This window comes from Ictidomys tridecemlineatus, chromosome 2 (genome assembly GCF_052094955.1).
Source record: "Ictidomys tridecemlineatus isolate mIctTri1 chromosome 2, mIctTri1.hap1, whole genome shotgun sequence".
NCBI lineage: Eukaryota > Metazoa > Chordata > Mammalia > Rodentia > Sciuridae > Ictidomys > Ictidomys tridecemlineatus.
Genome location: NC_135478.1, coordinates 120,331,425 through 120,351,559, shown reverse-complemented (window position 1 = coordinate 120,351,559; position 20,135 = coordinate 120,331,425). Strand labels below are relative to the sequence as shown.

The 20,135-nt window shown below is 34.3% G+C and overlaps 1 long non-coding RNA gene across 1 annotated transcript in view; it reads right to left on the bottom strand.

Moving 5' to 3' along the window:
* Positions 1 to 16,838, bottom strand: part of LOC144375319 (uncharacterized) — a 47,793-nt gene extending 30,955 nt beyond the window's left edge. Inside the window, exon 1 of the long non-coding RNA XR_013435005.1 lies at positions 15,784 to 16,838. This is a non-coding gene — a long non-coding RNA (uncharacterized LOC144375319). The remainder of the gene's footprint in view (positions 1 to 15,783) is intronic.
* Between the last annotated feature and the right edge of the window lie 3,297 nt (positions 16,839 to 20,135).

Below are 20,135 nucleotides of genomic sequence, written 5' to 3'. Positions count from 1 at the left end.
ATACATTCAGTATATATTATATACACTTAGGATATATATATATATATATATATATATATATATATATATATATATATAGAGAGAGAGAGAGAGAGAGAGAGAGAGAGAGAGAGAGAGAATCACTTATTCTATCCAGGATCCCACTCTTGTAATTGACATGATCTGGAGTTACCCTGATTTTGTATACATATATAAGGCTAGCAAAGTTATGACTGTCTAATTCTACTGTCGTTCCTATTCCCCTCTTCCCTCCCTTAGTTTCCCTTTGTTAAATACAATGGATTTCTATTATTTCCCTACCCAACATCGCTTGTTTTGGGCTAGCATCCACAAATCAGAGAGAACATTTGGCCTTTGGTGTGTTGGGATTGGCTTATTTCACTTAGAATGATAGTCTTCAATTCTAGATGGGGAATATTAAGAACTAGATCCCACTTGACACAGTAGCACAAGAATGTAATCCTATGTTGCTCAGGAAGCTGGGGCAGAAGCATCACAAGTTCAAAATTAGTGTCAGAAACTTAGCAAGGCTTTGAGCAACTTAGAAAGACACTGTCTCTAAATAAAATATAAAAGGGCGGGGGATGTGGATCAAGGGTTGAATTCCACTTGGTTCAATCCCTAGTACCAAAACAACACAAGACAATCAGTAGCAAGAACAACAACAAAACAAGGCTCCAATTATGTTTCCAAAAATTGAACTTATTTTTAAAGAAAATTTAATCTTTTTATGGGAATTTTGGGTTCACAGAAAAATGAAGAAGATACTGAGACTTTCTGTGTACTCCCCCATTATCAATGTCTTCCACCAAAGTAGTGCATTTATTCTAATTGATGAATGTACATTAATAGATTGCAATATGCTGCCCATGTTTCCCTAAACTAGCCAACAAATGCCAATGTACCTTTATAGTTAGTTAAATACACACTGTCAGGGTTTAGCTATTCCTTAATATCACCATCTTATGCTAATGTTCTCAGACTTGAGAACTGGATATTATTTTTAAAAGAGAAAGGATACAGAAATGTAATGTAATATGGGTTATAGTAATCATAATTTTCATCCCCAGTCATAATCTAAGTACGTGTTCTATTTCTTCTAACTTGATTCCTTCCCCTTGGTCAATGGAATTCCTCATCTTTCCTTCCATCCATTGTCTTAGACCAAGTTGTCATTACTTGTCATCTGAATGTCTACAGAAAGATTCCATCTTACTCCCTTCCTTGAGTTTTTGTCCTTAATTCATCTTGCATTCTCTTCTTGCTCCTAGGATAAAATTTGGCTAGGGAGGCTTTCTTAATCATGAAGCAAGCATGTTTTTGGTTTTTGGTTTTTTTTTAACATGGAGCCTAGACTTTCTTGTTTTAAGTGCTACAGGAAATCCTGAGATGCTACACTAAGAAACACCTTTTCTGAGCCATATTCATTTAAAAATAAAATACCTTAGCTCTTTAGATAAAAAGGTAAGTTAATATAGAAATATATATTTATTGGATACAACATGTCTGAAAGTATATATCCATTGTGGAATGGTTAAATCTAGCTAATTAGCATTCATTACCTAAATAGTTGTGTTTGTGGTGAACACTTAATATCCACTCTTAATATCCACATTTTTTAAACAATGTAATATCCACCATTATCTGTACTTGCAGTGTTAAACATTAGATTCTGGAATTTATTGCTCCTGCCTAACTGTAATTATGTGACATCTGACTAACACCTCAACAGGCTCCTCATTCTTTCTAACCAGGCCACCTGTGGTAAACACTTTCTGACTTTCCACTTTTGAAATTAATGTTTTTAGGTTACACACACAAGTGAGGTTTCTATGGTGCTTTTGTGTGCCTGACTTATTTCACTTAATGCACTGTCCTCCATGTTCACCCATGATATCAAAAATGAGGGAGATTTCCTTCTTTTTATACTGAGTATCATTAATTGTGTGTATACCACATCACTCAGTGTGACTAACCTGGTTAGTTCGAAGTGGTGAATGTAACTTGAGCAGGCTTTCCATGATAGCTCCTGGTCTTCAATTTCTGTACTTCTTCCTCTATGGGGCTTTTCAGTTTCTTTAAATTCTCCCAGGCACATGTACTTTTATCTGCAGATACCATGGAAACCACAGCCTTGCCTGCAGGGATCATCTCTTTGAGTCCTCATTCTCTCTTACCCTAGCCCTGTGATTCTCTATTCATTGTAAACAAGGTTGATCCTTAAATAGCACACTCTTATACTTTGATCCAGATTCACTCTATTCTCTCAGGAAGCAACATGTGGTGACAGAGTTGCAAAAATAAAACTGAAATCCTAGGTGGTTTCCAAGCAAGAGCTATGTTAGAAATTACTCAATAAGGAGAAAACTTTGAACTGAAAGACTATGAAAGTGCTATGCATCACAGCTTTGTAGGCCACCTGGGCAATTCAGCAAGATCTTGTCTCAAAATACAAAGGGCTGAGGTTGAGCCTCAGTAGTATAGCCTCTTGGATTTCATCTCAACTACAACAAATTAAAAACAAATTGAAAGGTAGTTTTAGAAAATATTGAATTAACATTGTAAAAATGGAAGAAATAAAAACATTAGAGGCAAGTTGAGAGTTCATTATTATAGATATCACTGGAATTTTAAAGAAATGTTAAAAGAACATTGCAAGCTACAGTGTGCCAGTTATTTAAAATCTGAAAAAAGGTAACTTTTTGAAACAGAAGAATGATTAGCTAATGTGATGACTAATAGAAAAAATATTTATCTTGATCAATGTGATAATGTACTTAAAATTTTATACCCTTTCAAGTCAAATGAAGAAAAATTTTGCTAATATCAAATGAAGATTTTAATCTAATGAAAGAACAATGTCCCACAATTTCCTATAGCTATCACAGGATTTAAAATTTTAAAAAGATTATTTTTCCCATTGGGTAAAGTAATCTCTAACATAGCTTAGTGTCCTGCTGGAGTTCATATTGCAATGTTGGGCACCTTGTTAATTTGAATTCCCAAGCTAGTGTTCTCAGTGGTAAAATGGGGATAATAGTATTATTATTGGGTCACTGAAAAAATGAACTAGGTCAAGTAAAACATTTAGCAAGTGCCCTACATACAATAATCATCCTGCAAATGGAGATTATCCTGATCCTGGTATACTTCCAGAAACACTTTCAACCCATCTTTTTTAACTTCATCCTAAATTCTTGGAAATTGAGTCACTGGGACAAAGGATTTTGCATGCTTAACCATTGGATGTACATTGCCAAACTGCCAATCCTATAGCCTATTTCTTCTACCCTCACAGTTGTGAGATAGAATGGATTCTGCACCCTCCACTTAGACTGCAGTAGTCACCTAATAGACTCTAGTTTGTCATTGTTCTGCCTTGAGATTATTTTCATTTCTCTTATCATTACTGCATTTTAAAAATAGAATTTCATGTGTGCTTGCTTTCACAGTGGTGTGTATATTACCTAATGGTGTGAAAAACAGGTACTATTAAATTTTTTAAAACAAATGTAAAACTTATGTGTTCAATACTTGACTCCAAGGAAGTGCGGGGTAACAAATCCCATGGACAGACCCTGGTTATTACTAACCATGCCACAAAGGTTACCCAGCAGATAAATAGAAAGACAGGAGGAGCCCTCCTTCCATGGAGACAGGGGTATGTTGGATTTCATTACCTTTTATTTAATCGTAGTGAGATTTAAGAGTCTAGTTTTTTGTTGTCTCAGATCATCAAGCTTTTCTTTATTCAGCACTTAGCAGTGGAGCCAATTGGTTGAACCCTGACCTGGCTAATTTGGGTGGCAGAAAATTGGCCTTAAGAGTCTACATTTTCATCTAATGATTAAGTTTTGTTCCTCTTGTGTTCTAAATCTACCACTTTTTTATTGAAAGACAATGTTCATGTGTATTGATAGTTTCCATGATATGGTAAATCAATGGAAGACAAGTGAAGGATTTGGGGCAAAGGATATAAATTAACCAATAGTTTACAAAGATCAGCCACAGGAAAATTAGAAAATAATTTGAGATGAATTTTCAACTTACTGAAACTAAAGGAATGCTGTGAAAATAATGCAAATGTCCACTGTGACCAGGAAGAAAAATCTAAAATCAAGAATCTTACAGTAATCCTTCTCTCAAAAAAGTAGAATACCAAAAATGTAAAATAAAAATTAAAAATAACAAACACAATTCACATATCAATGTTGTATAGATATATTGGTATTTTAAATGTTTTTCATGCAATGTCCCTGTCTACTAATAACAGAGGCATTGCATAGGCCAACATTATTTTCTATTTATTCAAGCAATTTTATATTTATTTCATTGAAGCAATATTCATACTCTCAAAAGCAGATTTAGTGGAAAAGTTCTATGTTAGATACATATCTACAGAAGCAACCTTCTTATTTGAAACAAATTTATTGTTCAATTTCAAATATATTTTCTTGTGATTTAATTTCTACTAGATTCTCTGTTCAGGCAAATGACAAAAATTATAAAATTTCATTAAACCACACATTTGATATTTTTCTTGGAAAATATTAAAGTAAGTTTAGCCATGAATAACTGATTATTAAAGTTCAAGCAATAGAATGTCATATGTAAAATGATACCAGAGTGACTTCTTAAATCCTAAAACTATCTTAAAATTTAAAAGTAGTACACCAATTATGTCAGTGTTGATAGTAAAGAAGTTTTTGGTAACAACTGCATTTGGGTGGTATATTGTCAATTTGAAGCTTTTAAAGTAGCCATGGAACTTACACATACAATTTTCATAACATGGACCTGAAGTTCAAAGGGATTATGATTCCATTCTTGCATTTGATGAAATTAATTTTCTCAAACTATTATAATCTGTGATACAAATACATTGAAATAGAGCAAATTTCTATTTATCACATTTAGGTTGTATGCATCAACATGTCTATTAAGAAAAAGTGCAACCTGACTAAAACAAATGAAGTAGACATCATTATAAAATTATTATACTGCTGGTCTCTTTTTGGTTCTACAGCCATTTGATTTTTTGAAGTATCAAATACCTTTTTCTTGTAGAGCATATAATATGTACATACATGTAAACTCATGATTATATGTATATTTACAGATTATATACACATTTTTGTGTATATGTGCATATTTATGTGCCAATCAGACTTTGACATATAGAGAAGGAAGAAGTAAGATTTAAATGATTTCAAAAAATATAGAAGAACAATGATGGGATCAATTTATTAGCAGTTTTCAAAGCAAATCAAAAGCAATAAGAGGCAAAAATAATGAAAGATACTTAGTGGTGTTTCCAATTATAATACCCAATTAAATCCCTATAACTTCAAAGGAAAAATATACAATAAAAATAATTTCAATCAAATGTATGATATGTCAAGATCATTGTATTGTCATGAGCAACTAATAAATAATAATAATAATAATAATATGAATCTATAACTGTACCTCCAAATTTATACATATTGGAATGTTACTGAAACCCGAGTATAACTTGATTTTCCAAGCTTTATTTTCTGTGGATATATAGGCACACTCTCCTACCCAGAAACATACTGAAAACTTCATTATTTCTGTTTTATTCCTTATTTGATATTTCTAAAGGATAAAAACACTAATTTTCATAGGAAAATTATTTGGGGGAATATTTTTTCCTTTTGTTGGTAGTTATATAATTAATCTAATATTATTCAGGAAAATCTCTTACCTCCATGAAAATTTATCCTTCTCAATGGGATTGAGTGATATGAGAAGAGGAAGCCTACTAAGCTGCTTTGAGACTAAAGATGCAAAGATCAAAGTTGCCAATGTTCTTATGCAGTAATTAACAGTTATTTTTTTTCCAGTAAAATTTCAGAAAATGTTTACCTGGTTTGAGGGCTGCTTTTAATCTTCCAGTTAAGATACATGACTTGAGTAGAATGGAAATAACCTATAATGCTCAAAAGCCTATTTATTTCCATTGCTGGACTTAGCAGAATTTGTTGAGACTTTTAAACAGAAATGTATTACTGAAAACAAATTTAATTTGAGGACTACCTTAAGTAATGATTAAAGTAACTGTAAATTAAACTCCTCTACATGTTATCCACTACCTCTCAGTATGGAAAGTGGTTTCCCTACCCCCATCCTGTACTAGAGATTGAACTCAAGGGTGCTCTACCACTGAGCTACATACCCAGACCTTTTATTTTTTATTTTGTAACATGATCTCAGCTTGCTAAATTGCCTCCTGCTTTAGTCACCTAAGTAGCTACTATGTATGCCATTATGCCCAGCTGGAAAGAATTTTAAGAGAAAAATAACTTAAATATACCTTTTATTACTAGGGTATCATCTGCTGTAAGCAGAAAGAAAATACATTATCTGAAGAGTGAACAGATAGTATAATGACATTTTATAAGAATGTAATAGATAATAGCCTTATTTCCTTCTTTTGTGTAGTAATTCATGTCATTTTATGTTTTTTTCTGGTTCCCAATAGAACAGAGTAGCTTTTTACCCATTCATGCACTAATAAACACAAATTATTTTTCAAAAGTGTTTTATTATTTATATAGTATATAGACTATGTTTTCAAGAAAGCTTGATTTTCTTCTTTCAAATTAAGTATTAAATGTTATGTCATCGAAATTAATGAAGCATTTTTAAGGCACTTGTGCTCTGGAAAAGTCACTGCATCTAAGAAAACAACTACATTAATAAGAGAAATACTATTAAATGTGGATACTATAAATAGGCTTTGGAGGGCTGGGGATGTGGCTCAAGCGGTAGCGCAATTGCCTGGCATGCGAGGGGCCTGGGTTGGATCCTCACCACCACATACCAACAAAGATGTTGTGTCCGCCGAAAACTAAGAAAAAATAAATAAATATTAAAATTCTCTCTCTCTCTCTCTCTCTCTCTCTCTCTCTCTCTCTCTCTCTCTGTCCCCCCTCTCTCTCACTCTCTCTTTAAAAAAAATAAGCTTTGGAAGCAAGGAAAGCATTTCCTGTACATGCCACACATTCTTTGAGAAAGTTCTATAGAATATGATACAGAATGAAACCAATCGATGGGAAACACATAGCTATCTAAAAGTTTCTCTCTCTCTCTCTCTCTCTCTCTCTCTCTCTCTCTCTCTCTCTCTCTCGGTATACTGAACTTTGAGGAAGATTGCAGGTATGTACTCGTAAAAATGCTAAGATTCATACAAGGAAAGAGGGATAAAAGTGAATTTGGGCTTAAGAGGGCAGAGGAATAAGCAACACGCAAAGGATCTAATGAGAACACAACTTTATTCTCCCCTTCCCACCTCCCACATTGTCAAGGTAAAATTTTTCTGTGGTCTTTGTTCTTTCCTTCCAAGATAATGTCTGTGACATGCCACAGGGTTCTTTTGCTTATTTTGGCATTCATAAAACCTCTGGTAACATCACTCAGGTGAAATTTCAGTTTAGTTTAAACAGTACTGTATTAAAAAACACAGCAATAACCTTAAATGCAAAACAACTTAAACCTTCTTCTACATCCAAATTTCTCTTATTACTTCCAGACATGGGAAGATTAAAGCTGGAGGAGAGGCATACATACACAGCAGAAATTTTTCCTTTGGCCCTGTTCTGGTCTTTTCTCTAAGGTGGCCTGTGTCAATTCTTTAAATTTCTATCCTCCATTCTAATATGTTCTGCACATCTTACTTGCATTTCTCACTGCATGGACAAATGCATCCTTCTCTAGACACACTTGTTAATTGCTTATAATTAATTTTTAAACCTTTTGGCATCTCATGGTACATTTCTAGCTTCTTTCTTTCTATTGATGTCTCCCAGCCTCCCTCAATGGTCCTGGATGTCTCTTTGATTGAAGTTCCTTGGACAACACTCCTCCATCCTTTGTTTTGGGAAATGCCAAACAAGCAGTTTACATTGATTTACACTGTACATAGAGTGGTGACCAGCCCTAATCCTTAGTCCTTGGGTTACTTAAATTTGAGTCCACCATTTTGTACTGTGTGCTCCAAGTTTGGAAACGTGTCAATTCCCAAGCAGGCACATGGAAGCTGCCCACTTAGATGTTAAGACCCATGATGCACTGAACTACTTTCAAAATATTTCTCTCTGAATCTCTACTCCCTAAGTATATAAGCTTTGAATCTTTTTTTTTTTAACTTTTACTAAACATGATGCCAGGTTTCAAAACCAGAATTAAGCAATGGACTTGCTCACCCTTTTGAGTGTTCTTATTTAAGAATATTGGATCATTAATCTACATTATCTTCAACCAAATGAGAGAAAAACTTTCCACCTGGTAAAATGTTTTATATTATGTTAACTGAATATGGCTCCTGTGGAAGGTTGCAAAGCAAATAGAGAAAGAAAGAGAGGGAAAATTTTCTTTCTGTATTTTCAGAAAGAAAATTTTTAGGTAAGTTCTTCCCTGATGCTTTGGACTTAGAATCCTGAAGAAATCTAGAAAAAAAGTAAATACTGCATCTGGAATATGGATAAGGGAAAAAAGAAAATCTCTTGACTTTGCTGAACATAGATATAATTATCCAATGAAATCACTTATTTATTTAAATAGTAAATTTTTCATTTGGCTTTTATTCAAATCATGTCTACTTAAACATACTCATAATAAACACATATTTCAATCCTGAAAACATTTTTTAAGTTTTACCCATGGGATATGAGAATTTTGTAATGTTAGTTCTTAGGTCAACCCAGATTGAGTTCTTTCTGTTACCACTGAGATAAGATATAAATTCTGCTAACAATGTGTTTGCTATAACAAACTTACATACATGGATTCCTTCCTTGCACTAACTTACCAAATACATTTGCCCAAATGCACTTTCTTTATCTAATATATATAAGAATGCTTATTCCTTTATGATACTGAAACCACAAATATGAGAATGATACATTATTCTCATAGGGCCCTAATTCTAATTTATTTCTCATTAAATTTTTTGTGCACTAGTATTAGCTTTCTCTCCATATATGTATATATTATTAATATATTATTAATTACTTTGGGCAAGGTTTTCTAAAATAATTTCATTACTATGTCAATAGGGACACATTAACAGGCAAATATAAACAATAATTATAGTGACTTTGTCACTCAAAGTTTAATTAATTACAAAAGTACTCCTTAATATGACTTATGCAATACTAGTTTCATTTCATTTAAATTCTTGATTTGATACAAAAATTTCTCATGAAATTGGTAGATATATTAATGCAGGAAGAAGACTATTAATTTCTACATTAAAATATAAATCCCTGGGTGAAGTCAAATATGTATGGGATCAGCATAAGTTTATGAGTGTGTGTGTGTGTGTGTGTGTGTGTGTGTGTGTGTATATATATATATATATATATATATATATTACTGAATTGATATTTTTCCAATTTAGTTTCAGTAATTTTTACATAGATCTTTCAAGATAACCTCTTATTAATGATTGATAAATGAAAACTATTGCTAGCTTTTCAATTTTTCTTGTGTTTCTAAATATGTGAAAACAAATTAAACCAAGAAAATAAAACAAAGCAAAAACAACATATCTGGAAAACAAGTTTAGTGCTGGCACAACATACCTAACATTAATTTACACATTTTTTTCATATTTAATATATTAAAATGTAAAAACAAATTATTTTACTTAAAATAATTTTTTACTAAGAAACATAGAAGTATTAAAATGCAAAACATGAGAAGTTTTTAAATATAATAGAAACTTTAAATGAAATGAAACAATTCATTGTATTAATTCTGTGGGTTTTCTTAAAATACTTTCAAATTTTAACTTCACTCAGTGCACAAGTTAGGCTAGTAAATTCACTTTCGTTTATTATCCCCCCACCATATAGTCCAAAACCAAAGTAAAACAGGAATATTCTAAGTCATAATAATCCTATAATAAGATTGAAAATGTTCTTAAAAGAATATTCAATACAGATGAACTTAACCAAGCAAAATGTCATTATCTGATAAATTTTGTCCATACAGTCTCATAATTCAGATAAATAACATTGGGGATTAAATACGTGTTTGCCTGAATTCTCTGAATATTTACTTTAATCCTCCTTTTGAGCCAGGCTCAGTGACACATGCCTGTCAACCCAGTGGCTTGGGAAACTGAGGCAAGGGGGATATGAGTTCAAAGCCAGCCTCGACAAAGGCCACACACTAAGCAAGTAAGACCCTGTCTCTAAATAAAATACAAAAAAGGGTTGGGGATGTGGATCAGTGTTTGAGTGCCCCTGAGTTCAATCCCTGGTATGCCCCGTCAAAAAAAAAATCAAAACACCTAATTCTCCTTTTGATTATATGGCTCCATATGTGGTAAAATTATGAAACAAGATTAAGTTTAGAATTAAAAGAGAATTTACAGGGCAAAGTTTCCAAATTAATATTTCATTTATTTTTTTAATGGGAATTTAAATTAGTATAGCCATTATGAAAAATAGTATGGTAGTTCTTCAAAAAATTAAAAATAGAACTAGGATATGATTTAGCCATCTCACTACGATGTATATATCCAAAGGAAATGACATTTGTATATGGAAGCAACATCTGCACTACCTGCTCATGGCAGGATTATTTTCAGTAGCCAAGTAATGAAGACAACTTAAGTGTCCATCAAGTCATGAAACAGCATGTATTTCATACACAAAGTTAAATACTGTTTATTCATTAAAATAGAATGAAATCCTGTCATTTGCAGCAACGTGGATGGACCTGCAGATCACTATGTTAAATGAAATAGGCCAAGCACAGGAAGATATATAATTTAACTAATATTTTGAATCTAAAACAGTTGATCTCATAGAAGTTGAGAGTAGAATGGGGGTTACCAGAGTTTGAGGAGAGTAGAACAATGTGAGAGATGGGAGAAATTAAGTGATGATAGTAAGTTACCATTAAATAGAGTAAGAAGTTCTGGTGTAATATTGCTCAGTAGAGTGATTATTGATAACAATAATGCATGGTCCATTTTAAAAAGCCAGAAAAAGAAATTTTGAAAGTTATTACCATAAAGTGATAAATATCTGATGAGATAAATATGTTCAATTTGAATTAAACTTTATGTAATTTATAATTATATTGAAAGGCACAGTACATCATTAATATGTTCAATTGTATGTCTTTGTATGTTTGTTAAAATATTTTTAGTTAAATATTTAAAATATTTAAGAGCACATGTCTGTATTCCCAATGGCACTAGAGGCCATGGCAGGAGGATGGTAAGTTCAAAGCCAGCTTCAGTAAATTAGCAAGACTCTGTCTCAAAAGAAAAAAAAAAAAAGAAAAGAAAAAAGAAAAAGAAAAAGAATAGCAATAATGGGCTGGTAACATGACTCAGTTGTTAAGTGCTGCTGGATTAAATTAAAGTTATCAATTGACATTTTTATAAAGGCAAAAAATACAGGCTGATGCAAAGAACATATATTATTTGCAGTTTTTCATGATATTTTTTCTGCCATTAATATATTGAAAATATTGTGTAAGTAAGGAAATTTTGGCTACTGAGCTTCAAAAATAATGAATAGATAAATGAAGTGAAGAAATGTATATATAACTGCCTTACGGTTATATATATTATTTGAAGAAATGTCAATTGAAAAGTAATTACAATTGTTGGTAAAAAACAAAAATACTCATTCACCTTGAATATCTCTGTATAAAAAAGTACAAGCACAAATCAAAAAGTGAAATTTATAAAAAGAGAAAAGGGGGAGCAAACAAAAGATCTCTAGACAGTTATTCACATAATGCTTTGGATACATTAATTGTTTTTTTAGGTTTGTTCACTATTACAACATTTTTTTGTACTAGATGGCAACAGAAGGTTTGATTTAAAATGTAACACTGGTAGAACGGAAAATAGTTTTCAATAACCCTTGAGCACATTTATGTTGCATCTTAGGATACTTGTTAAGGAAATCTGAAACCTCTTGTGTTTGGAATGCAATGTGAATATGTGTCTTCACTGTAATCACAACACATAATTTCTCCTTTTTTTACCTCACCCAGTGAAATCCTTTAGCAGAAGATGCATGCAGATCCTGGGAGTGATAAGCTGAGCTGAAAGACTTGGAGTAACATTCACTTGATACTCAGTATGTTTCACAAATTAAAAATTATCATGTGTGTCGACAGAGTCTTAATCTAAAATCTAAAAGAATTACCTGTCCAATTTTGATTTCTACTTTGAAATAAAAATGTTATAGTGAACATCACATTCTGCTTCTCTGTTTGTCCCACTAGATTTCAAACTTCTTGAAGACAGGAAAAATGGCCTTGCAGCTAATAGAATCTGACCAAATGATATTTCACAAAGGAAAGGGCAGAGAATACAAATACATCAGCTTTCGAAATGTTCTTTATTTCATGATGAACTTGAGCCTAAAAAACCCCAGAGCACCCAAGAAACAACATTATACATTGTTGCCACTTTCTTCTCTCCTGAATCAGCTGGTCAGACTGTGATGACCAAGGTCAGCAGGACAGGAAGGCTAGAGTCAAAATCCAGGACCCATTCATACTTTGGAAATAGGACTCAAAAACTTCAAGGGCAAAAGATAAACATTCAAGTCTGAAAATGGAATATATGGCAGGAGCCAGTTCATAGGGTTGTGATGAAAGCTTAGTTAATGGACCTGGTACCCAGACCTAGACCTAGACCTCAAGTGAAAGCAGAGCAGGACCTGGGGCCTTGCTTGATCCTCACCCCTGAGACTGCACAGGCGCTGAATGAGGGAGTGGAAGCTATAGCTCTGAAGCCTGGAGGCCCTGAGGGCAGAAGTCAAATGAAAGTCTCACCTCCCCAGTGTACTGGCTTATGCCACTGTTTCTCAGCTTGTCCTATTCACTGCACCTCTGGTTAGGCCACAAAAGGAGAGAGATGGTCACACCTTTGCCATAGCAACTTGTCCAGGTGGAGCAAGGGTTCTTAGCCTGGGTTTGAGCAATTCTTTGACTCCTCTGGAAGATAACACAAAAAGGGAAGGGATCCTGGCATTTGTGCACCTGTCTGGAAGGGATCCCAGCATTTACACATTTGAGGATTCATAGGTTTCTTGGGATTTTCTAAGGAATCAGGACCCATATGATGCAAATGATGTCTGCTTTAGGACCTGTCAATTCTTCACTTTTCCCTAAACGCTGTCTCAAAGGATGTCAAGTGAAGACAGGGTATAATGGCTGTAAGAGACACTGCTGATTATGTGCCTAATAACCATTATCTCTTCTTCTTTGCTACCAGACAACCTTTATCTTTTTCCTGAAATGTTAAAGAATAGTTACATTTTTTTAACTTTTTTCAAGCTAGAAATGATAACACAGCACAAAAAATTTCTCAAAGGTTCTAATTCAGTTAATATGTGCACTTTGACCTTTGCTTTTTTGCTTCCTTCTTCCTGGAATAGAAAGAAACAAGATGCCAAAGGTGGAGTAGCCAGCTAGCATCCACCAGGAGAAGTACCTAGGTCCTTAATGGAATCATTGAGTCATCACATCAGACCTGGTCTCTCTGACTGATCTTTTTTGTCATGTGAGAAAAAAATACATCCATGATTATTAATAGTCTCTGACTGATTGAAATTTTTTTTACTTGCAGCCAAGTGCACCCTCCATAGATATAATGTCTCTATTCTTCATATGCTTTGAGAGGCCCCCCCTGAAACCTAGGTGCGAATCTAAGGACAGGAGAAATCCAGTGAGACTAATATTTTCTACTCTTGATTATCAAGTTGAAGAAGACTGTTTCTGGTATTAGATGAGACAGAGCTCAAGAAGGAAAATTAATTTTCATTTTAGAAAAAGAAGAGTTCTTTTGTATATTTATTCTATAGCCTCTGCAATTCATATGTGCTAGAAAAGCATAGGCATAATATAATGCTATGATTTTATTTAAGTTTCCTCTTTCACTATTAGAGACACCTACTTTTTTTTATCCCTAGGCCCCTCCCATCCTGCCCTCACTGTCTGGAAGACCACCTTATTCTCTCTACCAAGAGCTTCCTCTAGCTTCCTTTTCTCCTTATCCTGGGGTCAGACATCACTGTCATATAACTGATGAGCTGAAATATTCAATATGTTTATTCATTTAGTAGGTAGAATAATTCAGCCTCCCTGTTCCTTCTATTTTATAGTGAAACATTATTACTATGTTTTACTGAATCAAATGAGAGGTCTCTTGGTTTGGCACTTTAGCTTTCCTTTAGAAACTTCCTGAATCTCTGATCAAGTACTTAGAATACTTTCCTCCTCCCATCTATGACCTTAAGTGTAAGCTGGTGAAGAAAAGGGGTGCACTGGAATTTGTATTATTTTATGTTCGACAACAAACCCCATGGAGGTTAGGGGGTTTCACACTCTGATTAGAGGGATTGACATAGACCCTGTCAGCAAAACAGGCTCAAGAATTAAGGATTGAGAAGTACTATTTAAATGTTAAGAAAAACACAGAAACAGTTATTGGAGCTCCACTTCTCACCAACTTTGTGCCAAAAGCCAGAGCTTTCCTCCTTGTGTCTACAGTAGCTTCCTAAGGACCATGGCTCTTTTCCTGCCTCAATTTTTCATACTAAGGATGGCTTCAGTCTCAGGCATAGGATGACATTTCTTCCATGTTAGTGGCATTCCAATTTATCCTGCATTCACAATCAGAGTTCCTTTTCCTGTTGGAGTGCCTTGTATTGGTCAGCTTTCTGTCACTGTACAAAATACCTGAGATAAATCAACTTAAAAGAGGGCAGACTTATTTTGACTCAGAGTTTCAGTGATTATCACTGGGCTCCTTTGTTTCTGGGTCTATAGTGAGGCAGAAAATAATGGCAGGAAGCATGTGATAGAGCTTATGGAAATCAGAAAGCAAGAGGAGAAAAAGGAAAGGAAGGGGTCAGTAACCAAATATGCCCTTCAAATATGCACCCTCGTGGCCTACTTCCTCCAAATAAGCCTCACCTCCTTAAGTGTCCACCATCTCCGACTAGACCATGAAGCTTTGAATTCATCTAAGGATCATGAGGTCACTTCCCCCAAGGTCCCACCTCTGAATACTACTGCAGTGGAGACCAAGCTTTGGAAGTATATTTCAAATTCAGACCATAACAATGACCAGTTGCCTGACACTTATCACCAGTGGACCCAGTTGTGCCACAGTCTTTCTTCTCAATGGCTACAGTCACTGTGTCCTGGACCCTGTGGAGAAGCAGGTGAGTTCCTTGATAAAGTTCAGAGCAGAGCACTTACAGAAAGGGTCCCCTCTACTCTGTCCTCCCCCACCCAACACACCCCCCCACCATACACACATACACACACACACACACACACACACACACACACACACACACTGCAGCAAGAATATCCTTCTCCAAGATGGACTACTGCCTCTCTTGGATTGAATGATCACATTTCTCTTCCCTCTTCCAGGAAGTATCAGCAAACCTTAGCCATGGCTGTTGCTATTAAATGTCAGTGTAGAAGAATGGTGAAAACAGAGACTTCCAAGCACACGAAGTAGAGTTTAAATTCCAACTTGCTGCTTAAGCTGAGGAACAAGTACTAGATTGGAACTAGGGTTGACATGTCATAAGTGCTTATTCAATTAGCATTTCAAATGATGCATCTCTCTCCTTTCTGATTTTTCAGATCTGGGAAGTCAAAAGTTTTTTCTTCATGTATTTCCTGCTTGTCACTCCCACTCCCTCTGCTGATTCCGTTGTTTTATCTACTATGATTAAAAAAAAAAAAATCACGTCTTACCTCTGGTCCCATCTTCAGGCAGGTTCTCATCTCTCCTTAGCAGGCTGGATCTTGAAACTATTTCTGTCTCTTCCTTTGTAATTTTTTTTTTCTGATCTCATTCATCCCAGTATCTAACACAACAAGTAATGTTACACATAAATAAAAATCCATTCCTGGAATACAGTGGATGTGTTCTACCCTCAATTAGTCTGATGATGCTAAAGCAACAGAGGTGCTCTTACCATGGTTGTGGAAAAGAAGGTAAAGCACAAACTGAGAAATCATAGACACCTCCAATTATGACAGGCTTTGTAAAAGAGATGCAAAAAGAAGCCACAGAATTCAGATAGAAAAGGCGACCATGTAAAGGTGTCACTTGAGATAGACTTTGAAAAACAGGTAGAATTTTAACACATGAAAAATGAATGGGGAAGGCAGTCCAGGAAGAAGGTAAATCAAGAGTGAAATGTCAGAAATTGAAAATTATGAAGCATATTCAGTTTGGCTGAATTAGGAACTAAATTTCTATATTATCCAAGTAAAGGTTAGCCTCAGATATTAATGTCTACTTGGGTCTTTGTCCTTTATGTGTCTCATTCAATATAATTGGAAGCCAGAGAAAGGCTCTATGGGAAAATGGAAAAACATTGAATTGAGGATGAAAAACCAACTGTGAGAACTAGAAACATGGGCGCTGGCTAAATTTTCTCTGCAGAGACTATTGTATCCTAGCAAATGGAACATTACTATAATATCCATATAATCTTACTTTGATATATGCATCCATATAGGACATACATACATTTAAAATATACAATTCAGTTTGTTTTGGAGGGGCTATTAGTGGTTGAACTCAGGGGCACTCAAGCACTGAGTCATATCCCTAGCTCTATTTTGTATTTTATTTAAAGACAGGGTCTCACTGAGTTGCTTAGTGCCTCACTGTTGCTGAGGCTGGCTTTGAACTCAAAATCTTCCTACCTTAGCCTCCAGAGGCACTGGGATTATAGGTATGCACCATGCTGCCTGGCCAATTTTTATATCTATACATATGATCTCATAAATATAAGTATTTGACTATATATATATATATATTCATTTTTGTACATGCAGGCATATATATATATATATATACACATATATATATACACATACATGTATGCATATATACTGTACATATGTGTCTATACATATGTATGTGTATATATATATATATATATATATATATAAACACACAGTACACACAAATACAAAGATGTAACTAGAATTATATATGCTTATGTGTTTATGTTTCATTAATGAGATGAGGAAAATTTAAATTCTTTTTTATTTTCTAAAGGTTCCGTTTCAAACACATTATTTTTATAATCAGAAAAATAAATAAAATTTTCAAAAACAAGATGAAATTTAAAATGACAACCCTTAAATTTTATTCTTCTCAACTTGCCTTAATTTGCAAATATTCAGTGAAGTTTTCTGGCTTGAACTGGAAATCCAGGTATGGAATAAATGTACCATTGAAAAACAAAACAAAACAAAAGTACCTTGTTCTGTTTAATGCTTGGCTTGGTAATGTCAGGGAGCTTGTGGAAATAAAAATAACATTAGCTAAATAAAATTTTACTGATAGCGGAAAGACTGTAATGAGCCCCCTCTAGGTTGCATTTTCAGAGCAGACAAATGAAATCTTTAGAATCTGAATTTAACAATACCCCTGAGATTCCTGCCAACTCCAGAGCTGGAAATTGAGAAGAGAGATGGCAAACTTTGGGGCCTCTCTTCTCCCTTTACTCCTTCCCCATCACACTTGAGGTCATGTCTGACTCCATGACAGATCTGAGCCTGGTGAGTTTGCATCCTGGTTGCCTATGCTTCCTGCTCCTCTCTGACTTAACACACCTGAGGAATGCTATACCTGCAGCTTGAGTCTTCATAGTACTGAAGCAATCCTGAAGTTTGCCATTTATTGCTCAAATAGAATCAGAAAGAATTAGTGAGTTAAAGAGGACAAGCAAACAAGATGGAAGGTAATCTTATCACATACCCTTGATGGTCTTGATGAAGACTTTAGCTCTATTCCAAAAGTCGAAGGAAGCCAGTTGACAACTTCAGCAAGGTGGGGAGCCAGGTGATCAAGTTGAAGGTCATGCTCACTGATTAACTGGAATGACAGAAAGGAAGCAGGCTGACCAACTTGGTGACAGTGGTTTAGGAAGGAGAGAGTATGCCACATACATGTGTAAATAAATATCTATGTATATATGTAGGTATATGCACATACTTATACGTACCACATTCATGTAGAAATCTATAAAATGCATGTCTGTTTACCTGAAATGAAATGGCCTTTATAATGTGCCCTTACATAGGTTCTTTGTAAAAATTATTTTCTCATCTATTGTAAAAATCACTTTTGACAGTCCTATTTCATTGAATTGGATGTGCTCTAGTTTTTTAAACTAGTTTCTTCCAGTTATTTGTTTCTAGTTTCTATTGTTAAAGACAATAATTTCAAAGACATCTTTGCCAAGACAGTGTTGAGCATTTCTGATTATTTCTTTAGCATTTTCATTAGAAGTAGAACTGGGTCGAAGGTAAACATCTTTTTAAAGGCTGTAATACAGAATGTGACACTGCCCTTCACAATGTTTATCTGACTTATATTTCTATGAGAAGTGGATGGAGTTACCCATTTCCACATAATCCCCTCATATAATTTTAATTTGCCAATTTGATGGACAAAAATATTGTAGATATTTTAGTTACTACTTTTTTATTATTGGTGAGTCTAAATACAGTTGGCTTTCTGTATCTGTTGTACCTATGGATTCGAAAATTCCTTTTCTCATTGCAAAAAGTAAAATAGCATGTATCAAACACATATGATCTTCTTTTTGTTATTATTCCCTAAACAATACAGGATAATAACTATTTACATAGAATTTACATTGAATTTGGCAATATAATTAATCTAGAAATGAATTCAAGTATATGGGAAGAGATACATAGGTTATATGCAAATATCATGTAATTTCACATAAGATACTTAAAGCATGTGAGTATTTTGGTATCTGCAGAGGTCCTGGAACAAATCTCCCACAGATATGGAGAGATATTGCATATTATATATCTCTATAATATATTTTTCTGTGATTTGTCTTTAAAGTAAAACAGAGTTAAGGCTCATAAAAGTTTTCTTATTTTATGGATTTCAGAATGTACATTATATACAAACACTTCCCAGTGAGTACATTTTCTGTTATTTGAGTCATTTCTTAGATCTATATGAAATCTCAATTGTTGCACACTACCTAACACATGGAGGAGCTCCTCAGGGGGTGTAAATAAAGGCAAGTGTTCTGAAGGTTCACATTGCTATCTGCTGTGAGAAACATGTTGTCTAATGAATGGTTCTGGAACACTGGCCAATCCCATGTTGATCTCACTGAAAAATTAATTGAACAATCAGAGTTTGTGGTTCTCTAGTGAAGTAAGGATACCCACATGAGTGGACAGGCCATGTGGGTGAGCAAGTGGTATCCCCAGGAGACTTGTTACAGAAAATACATCTTTCACAGTGATATCAAGAAGTGGATGAACTCAGCCATGGAGCCACACATGTGAAGAAAGGAGTCATGTCCATGTTTTATTGACAAAACATTTAAAATATAAGAATTTAAAAAGAACTCATGATTTAGTAAATGTAAAAGTTGAGGGCCTGGGCAGTAAAATAAATGAACAATTTGTGTTTTTCACTTCCAAATTTTAGTCTTAAGCTTTTATTGACTCCACAGCAAATAGGTAAATTATTCTTGAAGTTCCAACTTGGAGTCTGAATAGCTTTATGCTTTAGTCCTATACAGCTTAAATTGAGGCAGGGACGAGGCTAGTGGGCTGTGTGCTTTTTTTAATGAATATGAAAAAGGTGAAATTCCTTTTCTCATCTATTTTTCATTTTTGAATTCTGTGTTTTAATTGGAAATAAAACAGTTGATATTGTATGGTTCTTATTCCTTTAAATACTAGCAAAACACAGGTCCCTACGAGAGCCCTGGGTTAGGAGACAAAGTCAAACCTCTGCTATTGACATCTCCCAGTGAACCACTGGGTCCCCCAAGGACATTGTTTAAACAATATTGCACATCAGTTCACTTGATGGAAAATGTATTGTGCTAGGACTCTGTGATGTGTTTAGCCCCAGGGGGAATATAATACAACCCCAAAAGGATGGAGTCTTTTGGCAAAAAAAAAAAAAATCATATGCATTAATCACTTTCTGTGTATAAGATTTTCTATTTGTGTTTCGTATGTTTTATTGCTGCTAATTCTGTAAGATGCATACACATATCTCCATTTCTCCTAATAAAGAA